Here is a 12,157-nt window from a genome sequence, read left to right as displayed (position 1 = left end):
AGCCGACCATATCTAAATCCCTTATCCAGGACCCTGCAGGCCAATTCCAGTTGAAGTTCTTCACTAGACAGTGGACTAGTCTGCTCTCCTTCAGGCTCCTTCAAAGTCCATAATTTTTTTTCCCAAGACCCACAAGAAAGTAAATTTTATTGATCTGAGATACTTTACTCTTTATATTCCCATTTTACAGAGGAAGAAGCACAACATGATAATTGCCCCATCTTATCTTTGCCATCACCATACACAGGTATTAATGAGACACAAGTCTGTACCGGATTGTAAAGGGCATTCCAAGTGACTGAGATAGGATTTCTGTACTTAAGTTACATAGGCTCTGTATGTTTGTCTCTTCAGTCCTTCCTCAAAAGAACGATGGTAGCCATAACTTGACATGGAGCCCACCTGCCTTTATACTGGGTTACATGACGTCTTGTAGGGGCATCACATTTAAGGAAATCTGGGTTATTTTGGCATGTCGACCTTGGGAATCCAGTGAAGAGGAAGAATTAATCCAAGAGAATAAAGGAGATATGCTAAGTACCTATTAAATTATTTTTCCATTAGCATCAGACACCACAAATTTACATGCAAAGTCCATAATTTTTATAAATAAATATGTTTTTTGTGGAAAGGGTGTTTTAAAGTTGCTTTTTCAAGAATCTGTTTTTACTGAAAAAAAAGCTGTTTTTATTATCAAATGTCTTTCAGCCTTGTGACCTGAAACAAAGGATCACAAAGGTTTGAGTGTTATAAACTTAAAAAACAAACAAAAAAAACTGCACACTTCAGCATTTTAATAACTGAAAATGTCAGTTTGTAATTAAGGCTCAAATTTTCAATAGCCTAAGTGGTGGATGCTGATTCTACTTGGAATCCTTGCTGATTTATTAATCCTGGAATAAATGCAATGCCATTATGTCTTGGTGACAACAGAAACAAGCTTTGGCCAGGTCTGTGCATAGTTTGTGGATGAAGAAAATAAGTTTTGAAAGGCAATGGGCATTGCTGATTATAGATTTTTATGAGGAACAGATGTGGGGCTATGGTTTTTGGTGGTAGACAAACTGCTATTGAAACAAGTCAGCTGACTAAGAACCATAATATCTTCTTTTTTTAGGAAAGAGAAACATTAACAAATTTGATTCATAATCTTTTTCTTTAAGGCATCACCCAATTATCAAAAACAAACCCTCAGTTATATATTTATGCATGTGTTGAATAGCACACAGTTAAACAGGGAGAACTATTTTTGTTAATGTTTCTCCAGGCTGAAGCAGAGATTGAGAAAGTAATTATTAAAATTTCTTTTCCCACTGGGCTAAAGCTGTGGATCTCTCTACTTGAAATTTGCTGATGGCTGCCCTCTTCTAGCAGTTTCCTCCTCGTAGCGTATGGCAATGGAATGCCAAGTTATACAATGTCTGATCGTTTTGTGTATGCCAGGGACCTTTTCCTCTTCCTTCAAGGATAGCATGAGCATTTAGCATTACTTGCTGCTCAGTTGTAGGCTGAGTCAGCTAAATGGAACATTTTAGACGTTGCAAATCACTACATCTCTCTCTGCCATCCTCTTTTATTCCCATTTATTGAAATCCCTTCATTTAAGGACATTCCCCAGAAATGTCATATGATGCTTCCAATTTCATCCCCTTGGCCAGAAGTTCTTCATATGGTCATACCTAGCATCAAAGGAGGCTGGGACCTGGAGAGTTTAATTCTGAGTGGCCATGTGCCAAGTTGAAGTATCAGTTACGAGGGCAGGAGCATGTCTACTTTATCTTTTAAATTTTTTATTGAGATGTAACTTACACACAGCAAACATGAATATCAAGTTTTGTGATGAAGGAAACACCTTCATCAAGATATAGAGAATCTTCTAACACCAAAGAATTTTCGTTCCACCTTCTTCCTAGTCAAAATCCTGCCAAAGACAACCCCCATTCTTATTTCTATCACCATAGATTATTTTGCTTCTTCTTGAACTTTGTATAAATGGAAGCATATAAATATACCAATATTTCAGTTCCTTCTATAGCACACAAGTCTTTGTATTTAGTTAAAATCTATTAAGGAATACATGAGGACTCCTACCTCTGGTGGCACACAAAAAAATCTTCACAAATATAGATTTATATTAGAATCTGTGAAAATAGATCTACATGTATTTATTTATAATGTATGTGTATATGTCAGTATACATGTATATGTTTACCTCTGTAAAAGTGCTTTTCTGTTTAATTGCCTCTCCCGCCAGCAGTGAGACGCTCAGGAGGATGGTGGCTGTTTTGTTCAGCTCTGTATCCCCAGCATCCAAGATACAGACTGGCACGTATTTAATAAATATAAATTTAATATTTAATAAACATAAATATAAACTTTTGTAGAATGAATAAACCACTCAGTGTCGTCCTGTCCCTCACCCCCCTAAAAAAAAGGAGGTGAGGGGATCAGGGTGCAACTTTGTAGAAAAAGATGAGATGGAAGCTGGAAACAACTCATCTGTACCATGGGCTTACACCAACTTACACTCCTATCAACAGTATTTGAGAGCTTCTTTTTCTCAAAGTTGTTAAACGTTGGGACTGTCAGACATTTTGATTTTTGTCAATCTGATAGATGCATATTTATCCTTTAAAACAAAAACTTTTTAGACCATATCCTAGGCTCCCACTCCCAAGGGCGCCATCCCTCATGGATAATGATTCTAATCCATTTAATATATATCCTTGTTTATCTTATGTATAATGGATATTATTTGGTGTGTATATATTTTTAATTTTTAATTCATAAAATGATTGCATTATATGTCTTTTTCACTAGGCTCTGTGTTTTTAAAGATGCTGCTTGTGCGTCCATTCCACTGCTTCTGACTGCTACATAAGACTGATTCCACCCACATGTCTGACTTGTCCACTCTCCCGGGATGGACGCTCAGGTTGCCTCCAACTCCCCAACATCACTGTGCTTTACAGCAAGCCTGTGAGGTAAGTACTATCATTTCAGTGTCGAAGATGAGAAACCTGAGGTTCAGAGAGGGGAAAGAATTTGCTCCAGGTCCCCAAACAAGTGTGTTTTACTGCCTTAGGCTAATGGCCTCTAGGAAGAGGGAAAAGGCATCCCAGGGAAAATCCACTTGTAAGTAAAAAAAGATAACTGTGTATCTGGTATGATTCCAGAGGTCCCAGGTAAGCTCTCCTGCTTCTTAAACATCTCCTCCATTCAATTTCAAAGTCTAAAAGATTCTTTCCTTTGACTTAATGGTTCCTCTCTGATCAGAATCCAAATAGATTGTAAGCCTCATTGGTCATTTATGCCTTGGTATGAAATGAGTTTTTTGGCCCCTTACTAGAGGAGTGGTAAAGGATTAGGTGAGTTGGGTAGCTGTTGAGGATTTAGAGGGCAACGTGTCAGTTGGTTCAGTATTTAGCTATGAGTATGTGAAAACCCAACTAGCAGTGGCTTCAACAGATGGCAGTTCTATCATTTCGGTGGCTTTCAAAGTGTGGTCTTGGACCGGCAGCAGCAGCGTCACCTGGGAACTCCTTAGGTGAGGATTCAGGCTCCCACCCCAGACCTGCTCAATCAGACATTCTAGAGGAGGGCCCCAGAAATCTGTTTTTCAGGTGATTCCAATGCCGGCCTGAGTTTGTGAACCACAGTTACCCCCTACAGCAGGAGGGCCGGGGCTGGGCAGGCCAGAGCTGGTATTACAGCCCAGCAGTGTAATCAAGGACCCAGGCACTTAGCCTCCTGCTTTGATTATCTTTAGTGTAAGGCTTTCTTCTTTCCATCTTGTAAGGGCAAGATGGACTCTAGATGTCACCTCTGCATTCCAGGTAGGAAAAAAGGGGGATCCAGAATGGGTAGTACCTATATCAAGAAAGCAAACACCTTGCCAGATAATCCTCTCCTTGTGTCCTTGACGATAAATGTCACATGGCCATGCCCAGGTGCAGCAGAGTCTGGAAAAGTATGTTTTAGCTGTGCCATTGCCAGCTAGGTTTCTGTTAGTGGGAGGATTGGAGGGATTGATATTGTGTGTAGGCAAATCAGCAGGTTCTGCTAGTTGTGCTTAAAACAGAGATGGGAGAGCTCAATATAAAGCCCTAAGTGGTCAAGAAAGGACTTAATCTCCTTCCTAATCTTTCTGGAGGCTGGCTTTAATGTGGGGAGAAGAGCCCATGGCCCTACAAACACGTACACTCCAGGGAGTTTACTATTTCGCCTCATGTGAATAGCAGTCATCCAGATCTGTGGCCAGAAGTTCCCTTTTGTCCTCAGAGAACAACAGAAGTTCCATAATTCACAGTAACCAAATCTGAAATACTAGCCTCAGCACTGAGAATGTACTCTCTTCTGCAAAAACCACAGCAGCAACTAGCAGCAGGACTGAAACAGATTAAGAAGGGCTTGTTATGATGAGTTGTTTACATGCGCTCCCGGCAGCTCAGACGGGATCATCATTTATTTTTGCCTCTCAGCCTTGAGCCTGTTTTTTTTTCCCTGAGTATCTCTGCCTGTTGACTTGTGCTCCCAGCTCAGGGAGGTTTTTTGTTTTCTTCCTAGTTATACTTGAAAATAGGTCCCTAAATGGAAAGAAACTAAGTGCCTCTTTCTTAACCGTCCAAGGGCAGCCTTTTGAAAAGAAAAGCAAGCCCTGTCCTGTATTAAGTACCGGGAGATTACAAGGTTCAAGAGAGCTCATTTACTGAGAGTCAGCGGACGAACTCGCTTCCTCCAGCCTTCTGCCTGGATGGGGCAGTACCGCTGCAGTTTACCCAGCTTTCAGGTTTCCTTGCTATTGGGACTGGATTGCACCCATCAACACTACAGGTGGGTCCTAGGCAAGTGCCAAACAAGCAGCTGCACAGCCCAGGGACTTTGAGCTGTTTGCAGCTCTCCTCTCTTTGTACCACTGCCAACTCACACACACCTGGGATTCCACCAGCTCCCTGCCCACTGCACAGCCCTTTCCACCACATGCCCTAATCCTCATTACACCTGCTCTTCTTCGGAAGGAAGCCCCATCCCCACCTTGCCTAAATAAGGCCTGGAGAGGTTTGAACAAGACCTATGTTATTCATGCCTGAAAACAGCCAACTCCCACTAACTTCATGGCGAATTATGAGGGATCAAGGTTTACTGCAAAGAAAGGCCAGGGCTGACAGTTAATTAGCTTGGTCATTTGGGGATCAGATTAAATTGGACCTGAGACCTTGGCTCTAAAATGAAATCAGATTCTCTCTTTTGGCATGGTATGTTCTTTGGACTGAGAATACAAGCACAAACCCTTCCTCTTCTTCCTTGTTTGCATTTAGATGTTGGTTGGTAGTTTAAGAACCTGGTGAGTGGGGAGACAAGTGCTCCAGTTTTGGTTTTTAAAGTGAATGCAGGGCTCCCATTCAATTCAGCAAATATTTATTTTGCCCTTCTACTTTCTAAGAAGTCCCTCTGTTAGGTACTGGAGGTAAAACTTGTGATTGATAACAGATCTGTGTCATCCTGGAGCTCAAAGTCTGGTGGAGGAGATGGATATGCTATTAAATATAAAGTTGGCCATCTAGCACTGTAGAGTATATATAAAAATCTATAGAAATGACTAATTCTGATTGGAGATTTGCACTGACTTGACAGAGGAGGTGACATCTCAGCTGAGTTGTGAAGGATGAGAAGGAGTTTTGTGCTTTCTGTCTTTGGGCAGACACTATGTGAAATGACCTAGAAGTCAGGATATTTTCCTTAATTGTATCTGACACTGTTTTGCACCATTATTGTTCCTAACATTCTGTGCATGACCGTAGTCCAAGGCTAAAAGCGGTAATCACCTTTGGAACTGCCAACAAATAATGAATAACTCATCTGGGGCCAACTTTTCTCAAGGAAGTAATAAATGTACTCTTGTGGCTAATGGCAATAAGCATAAAAGTCTCTTTCTGGCTCCCTCACTGCCTTGTGACTTTGGAAATGAGACATAATATATCAATTCATTGCCTTTACAAATGTGGTTTCTTTAAGATGGTGTTAATCAATGAATGACTTGTAAGCACTTACTATATGCTTGGTACTGTTCATAGATACTTCCCTAAGACACAGAAGTGCAAGAGAGATGAAAAAATAGGGAGTACAAAGCCTGCTGATTGTAATGTAAAAGTAAAGAAACAGCCTTGTTTTAAAACAGAGTCTCATTTTCAGAAATCATTTTGAGTGGCCACCAAAGCTTTTGTGTACTTTGCGGATTTTAGAATAATAATACTTCACTGATAACTTTTAGCATCTCCCTTGATTAGAGATCACCCATGGTAGTAGACTGGTAGGCATCAGTGCTGGTCACCAGCATTTCTAGTTCTCTTTCTGGGAACTTAGGGGATCACATTTCTTTAGCTCCTTGTGTGTAGGCACGACCTTGTCTTGCTGAGCACCTAAGGAGGAGAGGTTCCCTGAAGAGTCACACAGGCCTGCAGTGGTCTTTGCTTAAGCTGAAAATAAGCCTTTGTTTCTTTGAAAGCCGCTGAGATTTAGGGGTTGCTTGTTACTGCTGTATAACCTAGCCTATCCTAACTAATACATCAACTGATTAGGCCATTATGAACAGTGATAACAATGTGAGAGATTGGAGTAAATTATAACACACCCACCCTAGGTAACATGACACACAGAAGCCATCTCAAGATATTTCTGTGTGTGCTAAGCCCTGTACACACAAAACATATATCACTTCATATAAATTATCTCATTGTAATTCTCACAACAAAATTATGTAACAGATACTATTAACCATATTCCACAGATGAGATAACTGAGAATCACAGACTTCAGATTTTGCCCAAAATCACTTAGAAGTGGCCAGTGTGATACCAAAATCTTTCCTTGTTATCCTCTCTGCCTCCCCGGATGCTGATCTAGATTCTTGCCCTCCTGGTTGTATTATTTTATATATTCCCATAAAACTGAAGCCCACATGGACCAGGGAATTAGGACACCCCCCCCCCTTTTCTCCCTGTGGTCTCTAACCTCAATCTCTTCTGAATTCTGAATCAAATGTCTGACGATGTTTGCCTTCAGTATCAGAGAAACCAGATCAGAGAATGGCAAATCCATCCCAACTTTGGAAAAAACGGAGATATTGGTCAACAGGGTCATCACTATGTATGAAACACAAACAAGATTTTATGCAATACATAAATTGAACAAAAGCCAGAAAGTCAAAAGTTCTAAGAACTTTCCACTCTGTTTTTCTAAAAACGGTGATTATAACCCAAGCAGGGCAAGTGTTCATCAGTCCTAACTTTAATGATCTCCAATAAAGTTTTCAGCGTCACTCAATAATTTGTTTTGCTAGTAACTCTGATTATGGATAAGCTCTCAAATTTCCCTGTTTCATATGGACTCGCAGGAGAGAATGGAGCGCGATAAGGGCAGGAACCATGGCAGTCTTATTAATTGATGGCTCTCAGTGCCTCACTTAGTACCTGACAGGCAGCAAGCCTTTGGAAGCATTGTTAAATAAATAAATGAAGTTAAAGAGCCCATGACCACTGATACAGATTACAAAATAAACATAGAAATGGAATGTGGTTTTCCCAAAATGAAAGACATGCTTTAAGCCAATCACATGAAGGATTTCCCCCTAAAATCTGGTTATGCAGCCATAACTAAGTTACATAAGTCTATGTGAAGTCCAGACTCGAAAATGGAAAACGATTCCTTCTTGCACATTTAAGTAAATTTCCTTAGATAATTTCTGTGTTGTGCACGATAATATTAATAAGAAGTAAAATGCTATTGCTAATAGATTCCTTTTGTGAATGAAGAAATTTAAATTGGGAGCTTTTGGAGAGTTTCGACCTGGAATGTGAGAGAATCTGGACTTGGCTTTCAGAAGTAGAAATGAAAGCTCAGTTGAGTGAACGCTGGACATGCACTGCAGAATGAGCTGCACATGTTCTTCTTTGAAGTGTAATCCACCTGGCTCAACAACAGCCACTGGGCAACTGAACTTTTGAAGTGTCCACTGCTTTTAAAAATGAACAGTTCTGACACCCTCTCCAGTAATCCTCAGTGAAGGCCCAAACTCTTGTTGTAGAGGTCAGAAGGAAGGGAGCCTCTGAGAAGCCCTTGAAGGAAAGATTCCTGAAGACCAAGGGGCCTGACCTTGTTTGGGGGCCTGGAGAGGTGACAGGACTTCCTAGAGGAAGAACTGTAGAGTTCACCTGAAGAGGCTGGCTACCTACTTTGAGAGGCCACAGGACTTTTGACTGTACATCACAAACAGGAGCCACTTGCCACCCTTCCCTTGTTTGCTGAGCACCAGGTAAAGCCATTGGCATCTCATCTCTCCTAGCTTTGGTTTCCTTTCTTAGGCCAGGAAAGTTGCTGCAGATGCCACAGCTATTTAAATCAACTGATCTTTCCTGTTAAGGCTCCAGGACATCTCTCTCTTAGGCTGGTGATGACTCAAGTTGCTGACAATGAAGGTTGCTGGGGCTGTGTTGGGAGGTGGGGCAGGAGTGGGATCGTGCATTCATCAGACCCACATGACCTGCTGGCTCTCATGCTCTGCAAATTTCTCATGATAGAGATGCCTGGCAGCCAGACTGATGATCTCTGAGGAGATAGAAATAGCAGGGCTCTTGGTTCCAAGTTGCATTCTCCTTGGCGTGAAGTCTCTCTCCAGTGTTGCCTTGGCTGCCTCAAGCCCTCTTCTGAGGTTAATGGAGCTTTGTCAAAGGAGCAAGGTTGGGATGTCAGGACTTCAAGAAGACCTGATTGAGAGAAACAGACATTCCAAGAATATTTTGTTACCGTTTAAGAGATGTCTTTATCTTGCTTGGTTCCTTCAAGTCTAGTGGCCTCACCAAGGGGTGGCCTGGGGGGCTTTCACCCCTCACTGTAATCATCATCAGCTCTACTCACCTCTAAGCCCATCCCATAAGCTAAACAAAAACTGTGTGCTCACTCTGGAAATATAGCTTCAAGTCAAATACCCAGCCCTCCCTTTGAACCATATTGCTGCCAGTACAAGGGGTCCTGCTCAGGTATTCCCTGAGAGCCAGGGCCGTATGCCTCCCAGGTTTAGATGTGACCAACAGTCCACAGAGGCTAACTACCTGCCAAGTTGACCCAGGTGCACTTGATCTCAGTTATTTTCCTCCTGATTCCCACAACTCCTCAGCATAAAGAAGTTACCCTCACTTAATGAAGAAACTGAGGCTCCACATATCCAGTTAAGAGCAGAACCAGGGTATGTATTATTACCGGAAGTGGTTTAAGTTGCGATGTGAGAAGGTAGCTGGAAGATGAAGTATTTTATATAGAGATACCTACAAGATAAGGAATGACTTTGGTGAAAAGAAGCCATTGGGTCATTAAAGGACATATAGGAGAATTTAAGGCATCACTGGCAGAGAAGCTGTTGGAAATGTTTGACGCTAGGTCTTCCCCAACATCCGCTTTCCTGTTTTCTTCCCAGCCAGGCTGAACCTTCTCAGCCCCTGTAGGCAGTGGGTCCTTAATGCTGGTCAAAATGGAAGTGAATCCCTCCCAAACAGGAGCACCTTCTGGCGCCAAAAGATTTGAGAGCCGCCCGCTAGAATGGAATGGATATCTGGTACATCACTCTTTCTGTTCAGTGCCTGTGCAATCACCAGACAGAATTTAACCATAGAAGCTGATGTACAGACTCTACTCGGTGAGATCCCCGTGAACCAGGATGATTTACACCGTGCATCAAAAGTGTTTTTTTGTTGTCTCATGTCTCTTCATGTGGCACTGATGAAGTTAGTAGGCTTCAGCTTCATCTGTAAAAATATAAGACAACACTGCTAAGGATTTAGAACTAGACTATACTACAACATATAACTGAGGTCTGAGGAACTCAGTTAAGAAATTTTCTCATCATTAAGAGTAACTGGATTACTGTAGAATGACCACAGAAGTAATATTACATTGTTGACTATATGAGAGCAACCCCACAAAACTGCCAAAAATTGCTGAAAAAGCAATTCAGGGCTTTCCTACTCATCTGCAACCCAGATTTATTCCTTGGTTTCCACATGTTGGATCCCAACTTCCACTCAAACCTAAAAGATCACTACCTGTGATTTCTGAAGAGGCAGCTAAAGATGTGAAATGGTTCTTAACCGTTTCAGAACATGATGTTAAATCACAAAGTTAAGATTGTACAGATCTATTGGAGTTTCAATCTAATTTGAAAAAAAAGAAGCACTTAATCCAATCTTACACACTGACTGAACAGACTAATTCTGAAAATATAAATAAACAATCAGAAAAAGGAAAACAGCACTTGAAGAGGTCTTGGAGTGTTTTAATTCCCAGCAATAATTGTACTGAAAAGATTTTTCCTGTATCTAAAAAATTGCAAAATAGTTTAAAGGCATCAAATTTGCACACTCTTTATAGAGGAAGATGGACAATAGAACACACTGTTTGTAACATCCAAACACTGGAAGACATTTGGGCAATCAAATTATCAGGCACAGTGAACTACGATCTTGTAATGCAACAATTCAGAGACATTTAGGCCAAATATGGGTTTTCTGTGATATTATGTACTATGAATATGTAGGAAATCTTGTTAAAAGAAGATTAGCTTTTACTAGGAAAATGAATTTATTTGTACATAAAAAATGGTGTTATTTTTAGTGTGTAATGAATTTCACTGATTGTCAATAAGAATATTGTGAATGAACTGAGCATGGACTTGAAATAGTGAGATGAATAAATGTTTTACTGGTTTTTACATTAAAAAAAAAAAAAACAGTTCCTAATTTGGAAATTCTAATTTCAATATAAGGAACCATCGTTCCATAGTAAAGGTATGTCATCAGAGAGATTTTTACCCAGTATACACACATATATGTGGTCTGTATTATAAAGATGTAAGATATATCATGTATATACAAAGGTATTCAATGAGAATCAGGCACTAGGTTTCTACCATCTGCTATGAATGTGGCTTTCTTCTGAGCTATTAAGCCAACTCTGGACCCATGCCTCAGTTTCCTTTCCTTTCTGCAGTTAGTTGTTCATATGATGGTAGTTTGAGGGAGAAGTTTAAGTAAATGCTTTGTCTACTACACAGAATGGGATTGTGGTCAGGGGCATGTCTATGTGACCAGGTTGTGAGCTTTTGCAGGCAGAATCCACATTAGAGTAATTTTTGAAAGGCCGCCTTTACGAAAAAAAAGGTCCTCATTGCCCCTTGCCTTGTGTTAAATAGGTGTCCAGTAAATGCTTGTCAAGTAGGCTAAATTTATACTTGTATCTTGTAATAAAGCTTTAAATTTATACTCCCTGCAACAAGTAGGTTGCAACAAGTAGTTTATATTTTCAGAATTAGTCTGTTCAGTCAGTGTGTAAGTCTGGATTAAGTGCTGCTTTTTTTTCAAATTAGGTTGAAACTCCAATAGATCTGTACAATCTTAACTTTGTGATTTAACATCAATCAAATTATTGATTTTGGCTTTAAGATTATTGAGTTTGGTTTTAGATTCATTTTCAAGCTTGCCTCATTTTAAATGTTTTTTTAAAGTTTTTTGAAATAATAAACTTACAGAAAAAAGTACAGCACAAAAAAAACTTTTCTTTTCTGAACCATTTGAGGGTAAGTTTCTGACCTAATGTCTGATCGCCCCCATATGCTTTAGTGAGATTGTTTCCTCCCATCAAGTTCATTTTCCTACATAACCACAACATAACCATCAAAATCAGGAAATTAACATTGATGTATTGCTTACCATTTAATCCTCAGAGCCTGTTAAAGTTTCTCCGATTGCTTCAGTAATGTAATTTATAGCAAAATGATCCAATCCAGAATCACACATTGCATTTAGGTGCCATGTCTCTTCAGTTTTCCTCCATCTTCCTTTGGCTTTCACAGGCCTGACATACCTTTGAAATGTACAGGATAGTTACTTTATAGACTGCACTTCAAATTGGATTTACTGGGTGCTTCCTCATGATTAGATTGACGCTACGCATCCTTGGCAGGATTAACACAGAAGAGATGCTTTGTCCTTATCTTCACATCCTGTTACGCAGTCCGTGATTTCAATTTGTCCCCTTCCTGGTGATATTCACTTTAATTGATTGAGTCAGTGTTTGCCAGCCTTCTCCACTGCAAAGTTACTCTTTTCTC

General features: G+C 40.3%; 1 pseudogene; it reads left to right on the top strand.

Annotated features, from left to right (window-relative positions):
* The first annotated feature begins 9,913 nt into the window (after positions 1-9,913).
* Positions 9,914-10,662, top strand: LOC119540820 (annotated as a pseudogene).
* The last annotated feature ends 1,495 nt before the right edge of the window (positions 10,663-12,157 follow it).

Source organism: Choloepus didactylus, chromosome 7 (assembly GCF_015220235.1).
Source record: "Choloepus didactylus isolate mChoDid1 chromosome 7, mChoDid1.pri, whole genome shotgun sequence".
NCBI classification, from domain to species: domain Eukaryota; kingdom Metazoa; phylum Chordata; class Mammalia; order Pilosa; family Megalonychidae; genus Choloepus; species Choloepus didactylus.
The sequence above is the reverse complement of the archived record's forward strand: the minus strand, read 5'-3'. Positions and strand labels throughout refer to the sequence as shown.